General features: G+C 42.6%; 1 protein-coding gene across 1 annotated transcript in view; it reads right to left on the reverse strand.

Moving 5' to 3' along the window:
- Positions 1-5,256, reverse strand: part of PROX1 (prospero homeobox 1) — a 53,722-nt gene extending 48,466 nt beyond the window's left edge. Inside the window, exon 1 of the mRNA XM_073338923.1 lies at positions 4,940-5,256. The gene's annotated coding sequence lies outside the window, so the exon portion shown is untranslated. The remainder of the gene's footprint in view (positions 1-4,939) is intronic.
- Between the last annotated feature and the right edge of the window lie 15,649 nt (positions 5,257-20,905).

The raw sequence follows: 20,905 nt of genomic DNA on the forward strand, positions 1-20,905 counted from the left end.
ATATTTAGAAAATTACCTACTATAAGCCATATTTTTATGTAAATTTTTTTAAAAGGAAAGGCAATTCTTTAATTTAAAATCATTAAGGTTTACTTTGTATTGTGGGTCACTTTTGACATTTCCTCTCTGCCAAGTGTATTTTTCATTATATCAACCCTAAACACACACGTAGCTCTATGTAGGGGCCCGATGCTGTCAGGTGCTGACCACCTCCTGCAAGATAGCGAACATTCTCCGTTTCCATGGACTTCAATGTGAAATAAGGTGCGCAGCACCTCTCTGAATCCATCTGATAGAGTATTTTATATTATTCTACCTACCTTTAAAAATTCTCATTACAAGAAGTTTAAGAATAGATCTGTAATAATGGTCAATTTCTGAATAATGTAACATCCACAAGACATGTATATAATCAATATCCATTTACATGATTAGGTACAAACCAATATAACATAAATTTGCAAACAGCTTTCTTTCCAGACATCTCAAGGATTCATTGTCCTAAAATCTATTAATACTGTCTGTAGAATGGGGTATGATGTCAGGTATTTTGCTGTAGTTGTTAGAAAGAAATAATTTATACAATATCTAGTTTGATAATTCATATTAGATAGAATAGATATTCTAGATTATACATTGGATACTAGATACCTGTTATAGTTTAATCCAGGAAAACTTCTCTATAAAGTTTAGTAAGTATGGCAAGCTTATTTAAAGTTGAATAGCTGTGAAGGAATCTGTACTGACAATTAAAGCCTTTGGTACTCAATTGATACGAAATAACCAACTGGAATAACAGTACCAAAGCTCTGAATATGAAGTGTACTCACTGAGGAATTCCAGGGGAACATCATCCTGCAAAGTTGAAAATTGTTCATTCTCTCTTTTTATCAGCCAACTACTATCTTTGCTCAGGTGTTTGCAAGTTTGTTCTCTGCTTATTAGGGCAATGCACCTAAGAAATTGAACATGTTCTTGATAATAGGGACATTCAAAACTTTAAAACAAAAGAGTTATACTGGACATGATTTTGGCAGAATAAGCCAGGGCATGTTAGATAAAAGCGATTTCAGATAGTCGTGTCCCCCACACACGAAAAGATAGATAAATCTGAAGACCATATTACATTTCTATATCATGAATCTGTTTTGGTGCTAAAAATCACTCTACTGCACTACTGAGAAGTACAAAGTGACAAATTCTTTTGTGTAAAATTAATAATTGTTCCTTAGCAATAGTGGTTTTCTGCTAACTTTTGGAATGGTTTTCATGGATATTTTCAAATAGAATTCTTGACAAAGCGGGTCACCTTATCTCCTTTAGCTGAGATGCTGTTATGGAGGAATTTTAAACAGAATAGAAATAATTAACAACTCTGGGTGCACTAATAGCTCCTTTATTAGGATTCCTCCACACCAAAAAGTAAAAAAATTAAATTAATTAACTTTGAAGCTACCTGAGCTAGTCTATCTTAAAACAGAAATACAATCCCCCTTTAAGAACATGGACATGTAGGGCCCAATCCAGCCCATCCTCAGCAACTCCTGTGAAGTACTGAGCATCCTCAACTCCCATTGACTGTCATGGGAATTGAGGTTACTTGACACGTCTCAGGTGGTACTCAGCATCTTACTGGTTCAGGCCTTCACTGTTCTGAGGAGAAACATATCCTGTGGTCATGAATCTGCAGGTTGCATTGTTTAGATAAACAGTTTATCCAACTGAGAAAGAGATAACAAGCCTACCCGTGGTACAAAAATGTCACTATTGTTCTCCTTACAAACCAGTTTTATGTTCTTCATGAGCAGTTAAACAATTATTAAAGTCCACATGGAATCCATGCATGCACAAAGCTGTAAGATTCACAAGATTCCTCCTGTAAACTCAACTCAGGCTAGCCTAGATATCTTCTCCAAATTACATTATGCAGTTAAATCAGAATGTTTGAATCAAATAGTCAATACAGTATACTTAGGGATAGAATAAATCCTGATTTGAGGAATATAACTTGCAATATTCTTTAATTCTGCAACTAAATACAAATAAGGCATCCCTTTCAAATCTGATTGTGTCTATGATTATTTAGTTTGCTAACGGATCATAAAAAATCATAATGTACATTAAAAGGCCTCCTTAGCTTTTGACCTGTAGAAAAGTAAATTGTATACAGATAGCGTCATTCATAGAATGCTATATGATTTGCAGCATAATTTAATAAGGAACTGGTAACAAAAGTATATATATTGTATCTTTTTATTGTAGTTCAACTCAGTAACCTGTTAGCACTCAAGTGTCTACTTTTGAGTATTTATAAATATTTTAGCTATTAGAGGTAAGCTTTGGAAGAAAAGCACGTGAAATAAACCCTGAAATGGGCGTCAATGGCAGTAAACTTTATATGCTTGGTAACAGATTATAAAAAAACTGCAAGCATAAGACCTAAAGGACATGTGCCACATGCAAATTTACATGCAAGAAATCTACCTTAGTGTAATTCATTTTACATACTGTCAGCCTTGTCAGGATGACAGAAGTAACAAACCTTTGACATTTTTACATGTAATAGTTAAATTACTATATTTCTAAAATCCTCTGTTAACCTATTAGGCAATATTAGCTCTTCTCTTATAAGGTAGTAAATGTGTATGTGTGTAGTGTTTGTGGGAAAGTATACACACATATTCACGTACTGTACATAACCCTAATACATTGGAGATACACTACTGTTCATAGCGAGAAATACAAAATGCCCATTGTACGCATTTGGAATCTGTGCCAAGCTCAGTACACTTTCCCCAACTTTTACTCAATATTCAAAGGATTCTCTAGCCTGCAAAGATCGTTCCCTACCATGTACAGTTTATATGGCTGACAAATCATGCTTTATTGAGATATTAATCGGCGCGTCCCTACCTATTCTTTCTCCAAATGGAGAAGATATGCAGAACTCAGACGGCTTAATTCTGGTCTCAGGTATGATTTCTGTCCATTTTAGAGGCAGACATCTTTGGATTTTTTAAAGCCTAAATACATTACCCAAGATCTCTCTGCCTACATGACAGATATCAAATACAAGGAAAGCAGAAGACAGAAGAAGCTAGGCTGACAAGATGCATGAAGTTAGACTACCAACTTTCAAAAAATAATCACTTAGATGTGTCCTGTGCCTCTTTTGAAACAGACTTTAAACAACCTGCTCTGTACTCTTTATCAATACTCTCCAGGCCCCTAAAGATTTCCCAGGGCAAGGTTTACACCAAACATAACACTCTCCTCTCCTCCCTCCCCCCACACACCCCAGGTCTTAGCCACTGAAGCAGACAGTCCTGGCTAACAAAGCATCATAAATTCATAAAGTTCGCAGTAACAGTCGTTGCGCTGAGGATCTGCAGTGAGCGAGAGAAACTTGCACCTGTCTTTCTTGACACAACACACCTGTCTGGCACTGCCCATGCGCATTTCGATGCGGCTCTCAGTACCTTTCGCTGTGGAAAAGAAAGAAGGGGGCGACCGTCTCCTCTTAAGAGCCCATCGGGGCTGCCAGACCAGCTTCACAGGCAGAGTTCTCGAGCAAACTGGTGCTCGACGGCTGCTTTGCAACCGGGAAACGTGCACGGACTCCTTTCTGCTCCTCCTGCCAAGATTTCCAGTCCCCACATCCCCACCTGCCGTGCAATTCTGCCTGAGACAGACTCCCCCCGATTCCAGCCTGCACTCTCCCTACCGACTCTAACTTTCTCTTAACTTACAAAGACCCCCTCCAGCAAACGCCGTCTGAGCAGGAAGCCCATTTCTCAGCTCCCCAAAGAGACAAACGCTTTCCACGCACTGTACACATAATCCACACCTAGCGATTAAGCCCACTGTCCAAACAAGGCTTCACATTTTAAGGTTTACTCTTCAAACGTTCCCCCCTTTCAAGACTTAGCTAAACTTAAAGCACACCTCTGTCCCTTTCCCCCTTCTACAAGGGCTAGTACAGACCCATTCAGAAAGAACCGTTTCCTCGTGCATTTTCACTCAATTTACACACATGGCAAAAGTGGTTTTGGTCAGTCATCAGATTAAAAAAAACAAAAAACCAACACATCTCCAGCAACAGGAAAAAAAATCCCCTTTCAAAGAAAAGTGCCCACATCCCTAACCCCTCTGCAGATCACGAATAACCTTATCCCTAAACTTGCATATGATATATTCTCATGCGCTCGCTCGATCACATTTTCTGTACATTTCCACAATTCTCAATTCGTCCTACCCTTTGGAATGAAAAGTAATAATCATGAAAAAGCCCCTGCCCTGCCCGGCTCGGGTTAAAAAAAACAAACAAAAAAACGGAGAAGTAGAGACATGCAAATGACAAGCAAATTGGAACAGACAAAAAGAAAGGCAGCTATAATAAACAAGACAAAGAGGAGGCTCATAGGAGCAGACTAGGAGTTTAAAAAGGGGGGGATGGGAAGAGGGAAAAAGGGGAAGCTCAGTACAACAAAAAGAAGTAAAATACTCCCCGCATTTTCCATCCCCAGCAAAGTGCCCTCCAACCACACACAAAAATAAAACGAGAAGAGTCAACAAAGGTGGCAGAAATGGAGACAAGCAGAGAAGAGACAAGCAATATCACCCCACAACAACCAGGTCACTTACTCTGTCGGACTGGGCAGGCTAGAGTGATGGTTCCATTGAAGCGTTGGGGGTAACAAATCGCTACTCCTTTAGTTATTGGATTATTGTTATTATTCATTTAACAAAGTCATTGCAATCCCCCCCCCCATCCACCCCCTCCCGGAAAAAGCAGCACACATTTGACACCGGTGATCAGTATTTTGCTGGGGATTATTTGGTATCATCTAACCAGCCCATGCAAGTGCTGGAGGAAAAGCTTTTTTTTTTTTTTTTTTAAAGAGGAAGGAGGTGAAGGGGGGGAGAGAGAAATACTTACTCAGTGCAAAAGCGATGGAAGTGATTTTTTTGTTTGTTTGTTTTTTGTTTTTGGTGCCGGTGGAAAGAGAGAGGAAAACAGAGAGAGAGCCCGATAGCTTGCTGATGATGAATATTATAATTGGACAAGGGAGGGCGAGTGTGTGTGTGAGAAAGAGAATGAGTGAGTGAGTGTGCAGGGGAGAGAGAGATAGAGAGAGTGTGTGTGAGAGAGAGAGAGGTGGGGGGAGGGAAGAGCTCGTTTGCGCCGCACTCCTCTCCCTGGCTGTAATTGTCTATTATTTCTGCCGGCAGCAGAGCAGCCTCGCTCAGCTGAGGGCTCCGCACCACAACAAGATTTACTTTAAGACACAGCTGAAGGAAACAGGAAGACTACACGTCACAGTCTGAATGACGTGAGCCAGGCCAAGCGCCCAATCGGGAGGCTCCTTCGGATTGAAGGGGGGACAGTGAACCGAGAACTTGGGAGGGGGAAAAAAAAAAAGAGGGGTGGGGGGAGAAAGAGGAGGAGAAACTGGATCCCTTCCCCAGCCCCCCACCCAGTGCTGCAGGGAAGGAGACTTTATCACCTAATCTGGGGCTTCCACTGAGAGAGCCATCTGCGAGCTGCAGCAGCTAAGAGCGGCACTTGATCTACTTCTGAATCTTGCCACTCACTCCAGGTCCTGCGGTGCATGGCAGATCAGTTACCTAACGAGCAGCAAAAGCTCGTCTGGGTGATGTTACTTGCACAGCAAAAGCTGCACCGCGGTTACAGATAAGTAAATGAAAGGAGACACCCTACCTCAGCTATTTAGTGATTTGGGGGCGGGGGTATTTCAAGAGAAAGTACCTTTAAAAAACAAAAAAACAAAAAACGGAAATAGAGAAAAGTCTTCAGCAAAGTGAGGAGTGCTGACCAAGGTACCCCACCGTTATTCACTAAGATTTTAGATTTTTTTTTCTTTCCGCAATTCTAGCAGACTGGGGCGGGGGGGGGGGGGGGACGACTTGTACAAGTTGAAAGCCAATCTGTCCGTGTTCCAGGGCTATCATTGCTGTGACTGTTTAGGAAGTGGTGGCTAATCATCTCTGGCAGCATCATATACTAACTAGAGCAATGGTAGTATTAAAAAAAAAAAAAGCCAAAGCACAACAGATATAAGGCAAATTTCCTGCAACTCAGACACAACAACCCAAACCAGTTACTGTGTCGGAATGCCTGTCTGGATACAGCATTTAAATACTTTTTGATGCACTGGTTACAACCTTTAAAAAATTAGTTATTTCAAAACTTCTTATTAATCTTAAATACAAGGTGTAAAGAGGATTCACTTTCTATTGAATGTGAGGCTGCAACTTTAAGTGAACCCGACATTTAACGTACCCCTTGTGAGGCAGAAAATAAACGAGCAAAAAAGAGCATCAGGTCGCACTGTGTCCAAACAAATGGCTTTTAATGAACAAGATTAGTTGCTTCTCACTTTTATTTACTATGGACTTCTCTGGCTCAGACATAATAAAAGCATGCACCAAAAGTTCAGTTCAGCTTAAATCTATACCCTAGTTAACTGAACACCGAGTGAACTGTGTACCCTGCTCTACATCAGTGGGAGGGGGGGAATAAAGTATTTTCCCAATATCTCTGGAATGTGATCAGATCAAAGAGTGCGGTCAGGTTTTACACCAGTTAGCGCAGATTTACGACGTGTGCTAACAGTAAAGACACAGCCATGTTCATTCTCGGGCATGTTAATTTCTATAAAACAATCATCCCCCTGTTTGAAACGGATGATGTTGAAGTTTGCTTTAAAAATATGTTAGGCATACACACCGCGGGAAAAGAGGGAATAACAAACATTTGGGAGGAAAAGTCAGAGCAGACAGGTTAAACCGCTTTGAGAAAGGTAAGAACAGTGTTTAATCTGTGTGAAAATAAATATCCGTCTCTTGATTTATGTATTTGTTGGTATATTAACTGACTTCTCTGCTTCATCGTATTGCTAAAACAGTTGCCAAATAGATAGATGCCCACACCGCAGTCCGTGGGGGTTAGCATTTTGGGTCTCTTAAGATCCCCCGTTCAGTTAACGGACCTAAATGTCCTATTTAGGGATATTTTCAAGGTCAGCCAGGCTAATTTCTGGGGACTGTGTGACTTCTATATTTGGTTCACTCTTTGTTCTTATTTTCTGCATCACGCACCAAACAAATTTTAAACAAAGTAGCCCGGGCACTCGCCACTCAAAACACAGGCGTGAGTTGAAGAAATGAGAGAGAGCTAAACTTCTCAAACCCTGCGCCAGGAGGGTGTGAAAGAAAGCAGAACAAGAAGTGGATTCTCGGGGGCCAAGGACTGACGGGCACGTCAGCCCAGACGGGGCTGGGTTGCTCCCTGAGCGCAGTGCCGGGGAAGTGTGTGGACCCGCTGCTTGGGGAAGTTCTGGGGACCAGCCAATGCAAGCAGCGGAGGGTGAGTGCAGCAAGCCTGGTGCTCTGATCCCGGCCGCCCGTGCGTGCAAACCCCGGCTGCCACTCCAGCAGCTCCCAGTGTAAAACCCGCGCCTCCCCTCCCTTCGAGGGCAGACCTGCCCTACAGTGCCTCGCCCTCTGCTCTGCCGGCTACGTTATGCGGCGACGCAGGGATCTCTCCCCCTTCCCCCCCACACCTCCCCCCAGGATCTGTCTCATTAAAGGAGAGCCGCCGCTTCCAGCCTTGACACGTGGATTTCTGCTGCGGCTCGCTGACCTGTCACCAGCCATATACATATAATGTGGGGGCTGAAATGTTACAGCCCCCGTCTCTATTTAGGCTGCAGCCCTCCCTCTCTCTTTCTCCAAAGAGAAACCTCCCGAATATCTGATCCCACTCCCCCCTCTGGTTTCTGGTGCGTTAGGTGACGCAGAAGAGTCAGCCATCAGTTATGGGACAACACGGACACTCAATCCACGCTCTCCGGTGCTGTGTGTCTCCCCCCTTCCATTATTTCACAGAGTGAACACAAGTTTAGAAGCCTTTCCGGCCACCGAACTGTTTCAAACCGGCGCAGCATTGAAAATGACAAGGTGCTGAATGCTCCTTGGGCTTTGAAACCGGCTGCCTCACCTTTGTTCCAAGGGCTAGAGGTACTGTCGCTATTTACCCTCCACGTAGACGCATAAAGGCGATTGCTCCATTCTCTGCTCCTGGTTTTGTTTGCTTGCTTGTTTCTTTACATCCCATTGGAAAACAAACCAGAAAGTCACAGTCAACTCCCATTACTGATAAGCTTCGTGTCCAGCTAAGAAGCTGTCACTGTGCGGGCAGGCTGTCAGCTCAGGGGGTTCCTAGCCATAGACGCCCATGGAACAGCCAACCAACCTGGACTGGTTCGGAAGCGACATGCCACAAGATCAGTAACCGTGGCAGCTGCAGGAATTCCCTAGTGGGAACCCAACTGCTTATGCCCCTCTGAAGTGATGTTTGTTTAACGAACAGCTTAAATGTAAACAGAAATGATCGCTTAATATCACTTGGAATAAACATGTAACATAGCGCTCAGGGAGCAAAGAGAAAACGCAAAGAGGCCTCTCGCTAAATCATTCCGTCTTCTTCCCCCTCCTCCCGCCAAAGTCATGAATCACGAGAAAATACAACAGATAAAAAGCCCCTAATTACAGCTCACCACATTGCTGTATTGTGGAGTGGACTCATCATTTAGTAGATAGCATACTATTCCAGGATGAAAAAAGGGAAAACTTTTATCATTAAAATGTAATATTATCCGAAACTGATCCATTAGCCAGCCTCGGCTTCGCCTCCGGCACCAAACTTTCCAATATCAAGATATTAACAGATGGTGGTAACCACATGGTGAGATGTTGCTTCGAGAATCCATAATTTCACTCAGGCCTAAAGGACTGCATCCCATACAGCCAACGTGTAGTCTGTATTGGCCCTTCTACTTCTCCTTCGGCTTCTATTTCAAGATTCGTGGTTTTCCCTTATATATATATATAAGTGGGAACGAGCTATATATATGTTATATATATATATAACAGCTCTTAAGAAGCTTTTATTTTTTAATAAAAATAGTTCTTGGGGGTGACTGAAGAGTTCCAAATATTTGTGCTACCCGACGTTACCATTTACCCCTCTTTTTCCTTGTGCAATTGAGTATTTCACTAAATAGAGATGAAACACAAACAAATACTAGGGGCCAACCTTTCCGTGGAAGGATTTACTGAAAGGGAGAGGCTAGAAGGTGAGTGCATTTGTCTGCATATCTCAGTGCAATAGTGCAACAAGACTCAAACTAGAATGCAATTACTTGACACTTAAAAAAACAAGTAATCTTTTCTTTTAGGCGTGGGCATAAATCGCTTGGTGAAATGTAATTTGCCCCTAACCGCTAACAAACAGGTTTGTAGGAGCAGCAGCGACCTGAGGTGCTGGCTAAGCGAATAACGAGAGGAGGAAGTTGCATTACAAACTGTTACTGAGGCAAAACTCTCCAGACCAGAAAGTTTCGGATTAGACCTAATAAAAGTGGAGGCACTTGCTTCCCATCTATGAGTGATGTTCCTGTTCCGAATAGCGCCCGGAACGAGGAATTTAGGATGTTTTCATCTCACACCACACATTCCTTTCTTGGCAGAGTTTGGAAATCAGCGGCGGTGGCAGCGTGGCTACAGGATCTTCAGCAGAGGGCAGCCGCCACAGCAATGGCTCCCCCTTTGCCTTTCCTCTTCCTGAACCCGTCCTTCTGGATATTCAGCCAGGGTCAGATGCAGCCACTGCACTCAAGAGGGCACCCGTTCCGTGAACTTCAGCGGGAGAAAGGATCGAGCCCTGAGCCGATCTCTGTTGGTCCCCAGATGGCTTTCCACCAGTCATGTCATTTGTGGTGCCTTCTCCTCCGTATGCTCATCCCATTCCCTCCTTCGGAGAAATGTCACTCGCTCTACAGAAGAAGTGGGAAAGCAGGCTCCACAAACGGCAGCATAAAAGGGGCGCCCCTCTCCATATCTCACACGTGGAGTATTATTTCCACATCACCCCTAACCCAGGAGGCAAGAGCTCCATCGTTGTACTCTGTGCCAATCCCATATACAAGTTCCAGGCTTTAACTTCTTGTTTTAAAAAAAATAAGGGAAAGCCTGCTACTGTTTCCACAAATTAATCTCTTTCTCCCCCTCCCATTTGGTTGGCCCGTGGGGTTTTGTTGCTGCAGAAAGTCTGATGGCCGTTGGAGATAGGTGCTCAGACAAGAAGTAATAGAATAATGAAATGAAAGTCTAAATTAGATGTCAAATCCTCACTCCATAGAGTAGATCTAAGGGCTGATCATGAACGAGCTTTCTGATCATCTTTATGTTAAATCTGAGATGGAACTGAGCCTGACCCAAACATCTTTGCTTTGATACCTTTTCTTCCTTAAATCAAGATTACAGCTCTCGGTGGACACATTTTCCATGTGACTTGTGCCAGGTAACAGAAGTAACATGCGGCTTCTTCATCCGTTTTATCTCGCACACTCCTCACTGAGATACTGGACTGGGGGTGGGTGGGAAAAGGACCTGATTAAGTGAAGGAGTTGGAGGGCTGTGTTTGCTAGCGAAGGTCAAATACTATGCGAGCTAAAGCCCTGATTTACATTATTTTAAGTTAGACCTTTAAAAAAGGATTGCAATGTTGATAGATGTTAGAATTCTATTTTCCAGCATTTTGCAAGATACTCTATGCCATTCATCATACAAAATAAATAAATAAATAAATAAAAATCAAATATGGCTTTACTGGATATTCCATCGTGCCAGATGTTCCCCCCAATCCACCATTACTGAAATGCCTTTTATAGCAGTTTAAAAAATCGGGGGTCTCTCTGGTTGGTGAGCTATCTAATCTAATCTAATCTAATCTAATCTAATCTAATCTAATCTAATCTATCTGTCTAGCTGAGGGACTGCACTCAAGAATGCTTATACTTACTCCCGTAAATGTAGGCGGTGACATGGGGAGTCTATTAAACAGGGTAATTCCTCCAAAGAGCTGTAGCATTAACGTACTTACACATTTTGTCCCGCAAACACTGGCTCCCCTTGCCACATGTGCTTGGTGATATTTTATTGCAGAGAAGTGTCATTTAAAAAGAAAGAAGGGGGACGGGGCAAGCTACCCAAACAAGGAGGATTCACAAGTTCTTGATAATGAAAGTTAAGGAACTAAGAGTAGCGATGTGCATTTACCTTTTAGGAAAAGTTTTTTTCTTCTTCTAAAGGTGATGGTATTAAAAATGCTTTAATAATCAGGTTTTAAGTATTTTCTGATGCATGACGGAACGTAGCAAAATATCCATAAGAATCCTGATTTATTCTCGACATAAATCGAATTTAAATGGTTGGCCTTCCCCCCTGCTTTTCTTTATGATCTCTCCTTGTGGTTTCGTTGCCCTTCTCCCCCTTCCAAGCCCCACGCTCAGGGGTCCTGCTCTTTCACTTCCAACACAGCAACAATTCCAGATTGACAACCGGACCCTAGGGAACTATACAGTTAGAGCCCGATCCCGCAGAGTGACTTACAGGGAGCTTTCCCTTAGAGAGGAATGCAAGGCAAGACGGGATCAAGGGTTTGCAAATAAGACTACACGAGGCGAAGAAAAGTAATCAGTCCGAATTAACATTCAACATAATTGTGTATAGGTACAATCAACCCTATCATTTCTTGACTTCATGCATTCTGCTGGGATACAGAGGGGACTCAGAGAGAGCAGTCTTACACGTTGGGGGGCGGGGGTGTGTGTGTCTGATTCTGCAGTCTTTGGGCAGGCAAAACGCCCAGGGCAGTCAGTCGACCTTTTGGTTGGAGGACTGAGAAGGCAGCTTCTGCAGTGGTGGAAAATAAACACCCTTTCTCACTGCAGACTTAGAGGGAAAACGATCCCCCTCCCCACCCAAAATAAGTGGTAAACAGGTGGGAAATAATAATACATTTTAATGAATGATAATGTCACATAGGCTTATGCTATTAATCTTAAGTAATACTCATGTTACCCTGTGCTTGGAGAATCATAGGAAGCCAGGAACAAATGTACAGCTAAAGGCCACTCACCGAAGGGGAGTGAGAGGCATATATTACAAAGAAAGATTTGTGTTCGGTTCCCCCGCGCCCCCCCAACACTGACTCCTTGTGCCTGGGTGACATATTTTGTCTTCCCTTGTAGCTTTGAGTGCTGCAGGGGCTTTGGAACAAGGGTGCAGAAGTGTGTGAGACAGCAGAGGGAGATAGGCTAAATTTGGCAGGTGAATGACTCTCTTGAATTCTTTCCTTTTTTTAAAGACTCTTGAGGATGCCTAGAGTAGAAACATTTTGCAAGTGGGGCTATGGGTGACCTCGCTCCAGCCCTGCACCTTGCAACTTCCTCTCTCTTGTGCAGCCCTGAACAGTGGCGCATCGATAAGCATGCCTGTAATTAAATGCGCGGCTCTCCACTCTCCAGGCCTCTCTGGCACTGAACTCCCCTCGCTCTTTTTAGTCGTATCAGAGAAAAGGCTGCGGCCTCACCTAACGCAGGCGCCTGTGCCGGACTCGGCAGCAAAAAAAAATAAAAAAAAAAAATCCCCAACCCCTCCAAAAAACTAGATCCCCCCCACCCCCCGAGCCGCACAAATCAGGGCAGGAAGGGGAGTAGGAGGTCCCTGGGCCAGCAGCTGTCTGGCCACGTGGAGTATGGCAGGTTTTCGCGTTGAATCAGTGCCCCTTGGGGCCACGTGTGTCGCCCTTACCTCCAAGCACCAGCTGCAGCGGCTTCGTCTCATTGGCAAGGAAGGGGACATGCTGCTTCTGCTCCGTCCCTTGAGCGCATCCCCCAACCCCAGAGCAACTGCAAGTGCAGTTCCTCTTAGCGTGTGAAACAGATTCCAGTCTATGGGCCACTTTCCCGGTTTGGTTGATGGTGATTCACTGAAGCAGTGACACTCTGCTTATTTCCTGAGCGATATGGAAGTTGGAACTCAATAAACACTCATCCCAAGCCACAGCCATAGAGTTTGCACCTAAAGTGTGGGGACGTGCAGATCTTTTGGGTCCCCCCCCCCAACCTGTTACAGAGATAGAACCGATTCACAAAGGTCAGAACCAGAGCTCAAATTTCCCTAAAATGAGGTTTGTCAGATCTGAGGTTTCAGGTCAGCTGAGAAATTAGGACCCCCCCCAGGATTTAAACTTCCCCCAAATTCTGCACCCTCTCTGAAAATAGTGATGTTTATTCCAAGGTGACAGCTTTGCACAGTGACACGTTTCTTTCTTGGGGGGGGGGGGAATGGCAGAAGAAAACTTCAGAAATATGTTCAGGACCATTGTTGACTCCTCCATTCAGTTGTACTAAAACAACGAAATAGAAAATGATAAAGAAATGATTTTAAAAGGGCCTTTTCTTTAATCATTTTCCTTGTTGCATCCCTTCATTAACCCAACAGATGACACTGGGGCTGAGAATGTTGAACAATTTTTACCTTCCTCTTCTGAACTGGGGTGCACCTTCTAGTATACAAAAAACAAGAACAACAAAAGTTAGAAATCTGTCTATTTATGATGGTAATCTCTGATCATTTAGGGCCTGATTCTGCTCTTACTTACACTGCTGTAAATCAGGAGTAACTCCACTGAACCCAATGGAACTACACCAGTTTGTGTGTGAGACAACAGCGTCCCTAATATCTGTAACCATTAAATTTAGAGTCTGTGTCTACACCACTTGCCCTAACCTTCCCTACAAAAACACAAACAAAAAAAACCAACCCCAACCAAACAAAAAAACCTTTAGGAACAAAATACCTTCAATTAGGAGAGTAAATATCATCTAGGTGGTTCAGCAAAAGGCAGTTCAATTCATGGATCTTGTATTGATGGAAATAGAATTGTTAAAAAAAAAACCCACTCCAGAGGAGAGAAAGTGAACTAAACTAATCCTATTAAACGCGGTAGCATGTTTCTGTGGAGCGCACAGAGAGATTAAGCACAGGAAAAGGGATAAGTGCTGCTTCAGTTTCACTAAACTAATGTGACAACTTGTCATTGGAAATCTTTGCAGCTTGTTAGCAGATGACTAGCTGATTCAGATATGTTTTCTACCATTTCCTTTATGTCTGGGGATGGTGTTTTTTCTTTCCAGTTCCTTTCTTATACATACTGTTTTATTTTGTTTTTTAATCCTTCCTGTATCCTTCAAGTCAAAACATTTAACTTGCTTTAATCAATATTTTATTTTGAAGATGTCCCTTGACCTTTTATTTGTGCAAATTAACCTTCATGGGCACCTCATTCATTCATTAACCTCAGCTGGATTGCATATCCCCTGTACATGGCATTTGGGGTATGACTTTTGTGTAAGACCTCCCAGATATTACCATGAGTGTATATAGTAATAAAAATAAGTTTATGGTGTGGTTTTAAAAACCTTGGCCCAGATTTCTTTTTCTTTCTTTCTTTCTTTCTTTCTTTCTTTCTTTCTTTCTTTCTTTCTTTCTTTCTTTCTTTCTTTCTTTCTTTCTTTCTTTCTTTCTTTCTTTCTTTCTTTCTTTCTTTCTTTCTTTCTTTCACTAGATTAAGAAAGAAACAGTATAGTAGCCCTTGCCAGTTTCCATGTCATGGCTATATGTATGTAAGGGCTGAACAAAATAGCTAAGCTGGGAGATATTTTAGAGTCAGTAATTTCTTTTCCAAAGCAGGTGTCCAATTTGTTTGAAAACTGTGCTGCCTTCTTTCTTTCTTTCTTTCTTTCTTTCTTTCTTTCTTTCTTTCTTTCTTTCTTTCTTTCTTTCTTTCTTTCTTTCTTTCTTTCTTTCTTTCTTTCATCACCCCTAGTTCTCTCCTCCTCCCTCCCCTCTCTCTTCCCCCCTCCCCATTAAAGGCGTGCTTGTTGAGTAAATGGAAAAAAAACATTTGACAACATTAAAGGAAGACTGTTTAGAAAAGGAAGGCCCTGCTGAGGTGTAGAGGAAGCCTGTTTATTAACACTGGACACCTCTTATCTGAGGCAGCTCCAGATGGATCTCCCCTTGGTAATTCCTACTCTGTGCCAAGCAGGGTTAAGCAGGGTAATCACCTTGACGTGGGTTGGTGATCACTAGGGGATCTTCGGCTTCTTCAGAAAGAACTTGCAGTTTGTTTTCATTTCATTTTCTTTTCTTTTGTTTTTTCCCTTCCCAGGATCTCCGGACTCGTCTATGGCGGGGATCTTTGCACAACGATGTAGCCATGACATCAGTGTATCTGATGCAGTGTAGATATGCTGGTATGAAGTGGAGCATATCCCAGTTTGAAGTTGCACCCGTGAACACCCTGCTTTACACCCATGGAGTGCATCCCCACTGGGTATTTGCAGAAGTGTAGCTACGTAGTTGCAAAGATCCCTAACACAGACACAAGCTGTCAGTAACTATGGAGGAGGAAAGGCAAGGGGAGAAAGCTAGAACTCAGAGCAAAAAGGCACGTGGGAAGATTTACCTTTGTGGTTGTAAATTGCTCACTTCTGGGATAGGGCCAAGTTTTGATTGAGAGAGAAAATAATTCAAATCTGTCAATAATTAACTGTCACAGAATTAATGCTATCTCAACAAATTGGCACTTGGTAACACCTCAAGTTCAGACTTTTCATGGGAAAAGATTGATTGAGTGGCACTGGCCATTAAATTTACCTACCCATCAAGCGTGGTTTAATATCCTGTTCATTCTAAACATTGCATGCCTGACACATTTACCATAATCCATATTTTTGGGAGAGTATTTTTTAAGATTAGCCATTTGCACTTTTCCAATTCCTGAAATGCAGCATTATTATAATGCATGTACAGATGAACAATATGGACTAGATTTTCTCCTGCACTGAGGTCTGCTAAATGAGACAACTGTGGCCAACAACTATTGGTTATGGATTCCTGATTCAGAAGCTGTCATGATCCTGATCCTGACATAAATTAGAACAACCATGGGGCTGCTTGGATTTCCAACAGTTGGTTAGGGTCCTTCGGGGACCATACACCAGCTGTAAATTGGTGGAGTAAAGTTATATACTCTACCTCAACCACTCCCTGCTCTTACATGACCTTTCCATCTCCTGACATGCCATCTCTCCCCTTATGCTGGGGTGGTTGGGAAGATTGGAACAGGAGTGGGCACTGTTGGCTTTATCCCATGGATAGTTCTCTCCCACCAGGAGAGTCTTGGCCAGGCAGCTGTGTCCAGATTCTGATCTCATCTGACCCTATAACCTTATTTGGCCTTGCAACCAGATTTCACCAGGGCCTATGAGGAAGAATATGTTTTTAACAGTATTACAATGCTCAGTTTTTATTATTTTCTCTCCCTCTCTCTTTAAAAATCATTCTATAATAATAGAGGTGGTGCTGGTATCCAGTGAGTAATCAGCATCTTGTTAATACTTTCACACATTACAGAAGTAGCAAGTTCTGGCCTTATTATTGGAATGCCATGCCACACTGACTCTTACTTTTCCATTTTAAAATTGTAAGTGAATGGTCAGTGTGGACCAGATCCAGTGGAGCTCCACTGGATTACAGCAGCTGATGGTATTCAATACTTGTGAAAAGAAAAGGAGGACTTGTGGCGCCTTAGAGACTAACAAATTTATTTGAGCATAAGCTTTCGTGAGCTACAGCTCATTTCTTTGGATGCATTCAGTAGAAAATACAGTGGGGAGGTTTATATACATAGAGAACATGAAACAATGGGTGTTACCATACTCACTGTAACGAGAGTGATCACTTGTGAAAGTTGCTGGATTGACAGACCAGGAAACTGAAGTCCTGTGGTGTGTTACAGTAAACTACAGATGCTAGGAGTCCAGACTTCCTGATAATTTGTCACGCCAACATACCACAATCCTGCTTAAAAAGGATCCACCTCTTGGAGGTTAGAAGACAATTTGTGCTTGATACCCATTCATAAATCAAGTGCAAAACCATGCCCAATGTAGCTTTTGGTTCCTTCCCCACCATAAAGAAGACCTTGTGACTCTAGATGATTTTGATTTTAGCTTTGATTTTTTAGCTTTAGCTTTCTAGCGTGGATTTGCCCTCAGTGTGAAGTTGGTAAAAACAGTCATTGTCTAGTGCCTAGTCTCCTGAAGGCTTTTAAAAAAACATGTTTTAACCAAAGTATACCGTATCCACACTGTAGCCGAAACAGTGCTAGATGAAACAGATTTTAAATCACTATTTGGAAATAGTTTAATTGTTTTCTCAGTCTGGTGATTCACGCAACTGGTGGCCAATCTGATTGGGCAAGCACCAGTGCACATTGGTCTGGTTATTAATCCAGATAAAACAAAGTCCCTGGATATTACCATCAAACAGCTTGTAGGTCCGCATTACAACCCATTCAATGTTAACCTGTCCAGACTAGACATTAAGCAGGTGGCAGCTGTCAAATATTTGGATTAGCATCATAGACAGTGCTGGAGGATGCTAAAAAGATGCGATGTTCATATAGCAGCGGCTGTTGTCATGTTTCAGGCCTTCAGTATCTTCTGTGGGGATATCATGGCATCAGGCCTGCTACGAAGTTGTGGACCTATAGAGCCATGGTTATACCAACTCTGTTGTACGGACGTGACTGGTGGGCACTGAGAAAGCTGAAGAACACTGGATTGACATTTTCCATTTTCATCATTTCTGTCAACAGCTCCATATCAGTGGCAGGACAAGATCAGAAACTAGGGGATTCAAAGTTGAACCCAGCTACCACCTCCACCATCCCTCGTTCAGTTTCAATGGCTTTCTTGGTGTGGGCATATTGGAAGACTATTTATTTAATAATGGTCTCTTCAGTCTAGCAGAGAAAGTATAACATGATCTATTTGCTGGACATTGAAGCTAGCCAAATTCAGGTTGGAAATAAGGACATTGTTAACAGTGAGAGTATCACAGACATGGGCGGTTGTGCCTAGTGGTGTGAGTAGGAGTTAGGGCTGGTGGTCACAGCAGGAGTCATGCCTGGTGGTTAGAACAGAAGTCTGTAGCCAGGAGTCAGAGCCCAGAGTCACAGCTGGAATCAGGAGGCAGGAGTTGGAGTCCAGGCTCAGAGCAAGGTACCAGAGCGGAACGGTCAGAGCTGAAGTCAGAGGCCAAGAACTGGAGCCGAGGGTCAAAACTAGGTTACCCGGAGTGCAGCAAGGCTGGCCCAAGGCAGGAGCAGGGCTGGGTCCAAGGCAGGAAAAGGGCTTTAACAAGATTGGAACAAGGTGGGAGCAAGGCTGGGAACAAGCAGGCACAGAACCTATTACAGCTGTGAGCAAATGCTTTGAGCATTCGCTGTACTGCTGTCGGGCTTAAGAGCTGGTCTGCTGACCCTCTCAGCCAATCAGGTGGTGTAGCCAGTCAGGCAGCCAACTACAAGCTAGCTGTGTTCGTAAGGTTGCACAGAGACTGGTACTGCTACAACATCCTGATTCCTGTTGGTATAATTAACCCCTGGAACAATTTACGAAGGGTTATGGTAGATTCTCCATCACTGACCATTTTAAAATCAAGATTGGATGCTCTTCTAAGAGACACGCTCAAGCAATTATTTTGGGAAAGTTCTCTGGCTTGTGTTATACAGGAGGTCAGACTAGAACACCACAATGGTCCCTTCTGGCCTTGGAATTTGTGAATCTTTGAATCTATAGGAATGGAAGACCAACAAATTCCAAAGCCCGTGTCCCAAGGAATACCGCTACATGGCTAGTGATCACTTGGGCACCAAAAGCTTTGGTGGTGCAACAAGCTTGTAAACTGGATGTAAACTGAATATACAATCAGACCAGCTTAAGTGCCTTGCCAGAAATCAATCTGGGAGACTATCGATAAGATTTGTAAGGAGACCATGACACTTTGGGATTTGCCATGATAATGATTGGAAACTGTTTCCTACCTACCATGGCCTTTATTGTAATGTAGGTGAGATGTTTGTGATGCAAACAGTTGTCCATTAGTAACTGAGCCCAACAGCTCATTTCACATAGGCTGCTGAATAGCTGCCAGATGCAACAACTCTCTGTCATTTGTCCTGGACTGACTCACACACTACTGCAGTGCCCTAAAGGTGAAAGGGTCAGTCACCCACATAACCAGTACTGTAAGCCTCCCTGGGTTAGCCCCCATCTTAAATTTGTTGTGTAACTTTGTGACATTCTGTACCTTGGGGGAGCATGCTGTTATCCCCATATTCTTCATTTTCATATAATTGTGATCTTACGTATAAAGCATGCTATGTAATGTATCAGGGGAAAGGCTATGATCTACTGAAAGTCATTTCTCTATCCATGTATGTATATCATTAATGCATAGGAAGTTACGAGAATTGTGTTGTATGGTGGTGACTAAAACATGCTGTAAGTTGGGGAAGCAGCCAGATATTAGCTCCCCAGAGGCAACAGCAAGGAAAGTAACCAACGCCTGGGCGGGGTGTCAAACAACCCATCAGCAGCCATTGTCCAGAAAGGGAGCTATAATACAATGACTCACCTGCATGAGGCCCCACCAGGGGAATTGCTCAACCTTGCCTGGAGAGACTCAGCAATGCCCCGCAGACATGCCTGGACTTATGGTCCCCAAGCACATGGGCTGAGAGTGTAAAATAGTCAGAGTGGACACATACTGGGCCCTTCTCCTGCCCCCACCTGTGCTGCAAGTTTGCTGATTTACAATCATGCCTATTGCTTTAAGAAGACAATGATCTGTTTTATTTGTGACCTTTCAGCTTTGGGCTCATAGGGGCCAATCCTGAAAACTTCTGAAGACAAAATTTTTAAGATAGGCACCTAGTTGGATTTACAAAATAATTTAATGTAAATGGGTTTCCCATTGAAATCAATGGGAGTTAGGCACACAGGCACTTTTGAAAATCCCATTAGAAGCCTATTTGCATCTTAAGGCATCTAAGTACTTTTAAAAGTCTGTCCCTGAGTGCCCTCAGCTCCCACTGAAATAAATGGGAGTGGATGATGCTTGGCACGCTGCAGGATCAAGTCCAAAATAATTTTGGTGCCTTTTTCTGGAAGAGGAATAGTTTTCTGACATCAGGGTCTAATGGCATTTATGATAACTTCATAATTTCAGAGTATCAAGTTATTGAATTCTAAGAACGATCAGACTTACTTGATAGTGCTGTTTAGTTGCCCCTACAACAGAAATATGCTGTTTTATCTCCTAAGAGATTCTTGAGGAAGAAAATTCAATCTGTAGCAACGAGTAAGTTATTTTCCTCTCAAGGCATATTGATTTAAATATTGACTTCACTGTTGGAGGGTTATTTCACTCCGCATTCCAGATATGCATAGTTAAGTGACAAGTATTTAATGTACCAATAAAAATGTGATTTCTGGCACAGTAATCTTATCTGTACAATTCTGACTTTTTAAATTCCAAAGTAGCCTTGCTTCCTAAAATAACTTATTTTTGTCTGAATCTGAATCCACTTTGCTCAATGTAAATGGGTTTCTTCCACGTTAAAAAGTAAACAAACATTAAAACCCACTTACAAAACTACTTTGTACTACCTGCTAGCTTCTTTTATGTTCTTCAGTAGGGAATTTATATTCTGGAAGACAGAAGTCCTTTATTTAATAACAGAAAAGGTAATGCCACGGGACCTGCTGCAATTTGTCATAAATCCAAATTGAGAGTTCTCTGGGACAGGGAATGCCTCTTTATTTTTGTTTATACAGTGGCTCTCACTTGGGATTCCTGACTTTGATTAAGTCTTCTACGAATAATAATAATAATAATAATTATTATTATTATTATTATTAATTAATTAATTAATTAATATATCACATGCCGCTGAACAGCAAACTAAAGCTAGTTATTATTATTTTATTTTCTAGTTGTACCTAGGAGTCCCAGTCGTGGACCATGACCCCTTTGTGCTGGGCACTGTACAAATACAAAACAAAAAGATGGTCCCTGCCCCAAAGAGCTTATCGCCTGTCTCATTGGAGTGTTGTCT

This window comes from Lepidochelys kempii, chromosome 3, assembly GCF_965140265.1.
Source record: "Lepidochelys kempii isolate rLepKem1 chromosome 3, rLepKem1.hap2, whole genome shotgun sequence".
NCBI lineage: Eukaryota > Metazoa > Chordata > Testudines > Cheloniidae > Lepidochelys > Lepidochelys kempii.